The sequence below is a fragment of the Schistocerca cancellata genome, chromosome 3 (assembly GCF_023864275.1).
Source record: "Schistocerca cancellata isolate TAMUIC-IGC-003103 chromosome 3, iqSchCanc2.1, whole genome shotgun sequence".
Classification (NCBI taxonomy): domain Eukaryota; kingdom Metazoa; phylum Arthropoda; class Insecta; order Orthoptera; family Acrididae; genus Schistocerca; species Schistocerca cancellata.
The window spans coordinates 79,501,049-79,502,089 of NC_064628.1; the positions used below are offsets into that span (position 1 = coordinate 79,501,049).

General features: G+C 49.1%; 1 non-coding gene across 1 annotated transcript; it reads right to left on the reverse strand.

Annotated features, from left to right (window-relative positions):
• Positions 1-604: 604 nt before the first annotated feature.
• Trnas-gga (transfer RNA serine (anticodon GGA)) lies at positions 605-688 on the reverse strand. Its single transcript is given in 2 exon segments — positions 605-639; positions 649-688. It is a non-coding gene; the product is annotated as a tRNA-Ser (tRNA).
• Between the last annotated feature and the right edge of the window lie 353 nt (positions 689-1,041).

Here is a 1,041-nt window from a genome sequence, read left to right on the forward strand (position 1 = left end):
TCTCATTTCGGGAGAGTTCCGACAACTTTGCTCGCCAAGGCAGGGTTTAGCAAGCACGAATGCAAGCAGTAGCAACTCTCACTGTGTTTGGGCGGGCATTATCTCGCTGACAGGTAAGTCCAGGATGGAATGCAATGAAGGACAACTGTACGCGGCGTAGAATATCATCGACGAGTCGCTATGCTTTAGTGAGGTTGGTTTCCCTCTACTGCCCGGGGCGTCTCCGCTCTTCAGACTGAAACCTCACTGAATGTAGTGGAATTGTCTTCACTGATGAGTCTGACTTCCAAGTGAGCTCCGATCACCAGCGTAGACGCTTCTGGAAACCCCTGGAGAGCAGTGGTTTAGGAACCTAACTGTCGTCGGCTATACAGGTTGCCTACCAGGAGTGATGGAATGTGGAGCCATTTCATTTCGTAGGAGGACCCGTTTGGTTGTCATCTGCGCGTCCTTATAGCATAGCGGACGTCGACGATATTTACACCCTATTTTCAAATGGTTCAAATGGCTCTGAGCACTATGGGACTCAACTGCTGTGGTCATAAGTCCCCTAGAACTTAGAACTACTTAAACCTAACTAACCTAAGGACATCACACACATCCATGCCCGAGGCAGGATTCGAACCTGCGACCGTAGCGGTCGTGCGGTTCCAGACTGTAGCGCCTTTAACCGCTCGGCCACTCGGGCCGGCTACACCCTATTTTGTTGCCCTTCAAGGCAAGCTATACTGGGCTTACATTTCAGCAAGATAATGCCCTCCCACACACTGCGAGAGTTAGCAGTGCTTGTCTTCGTCTTTGCCAACCCCTACTTGGGCTAGCAAGGATCTCACCCCAACTGAGAACTTTTGGAGAGTTATGGGAAATGTTCTACAACTATGGGAAGATTTTGCCAATTTAACGCGCCAGTTGGGCAGAATTTGGCACGAGACCCCGCAGGTGGACATGAATACTGTGAGTTATTAAAAAAGCCAAATAACTCCTTACCAGAGATTAACGCGTTATTGACTTGTACAGTTCATGGAACTCTTTCTCTTGAAT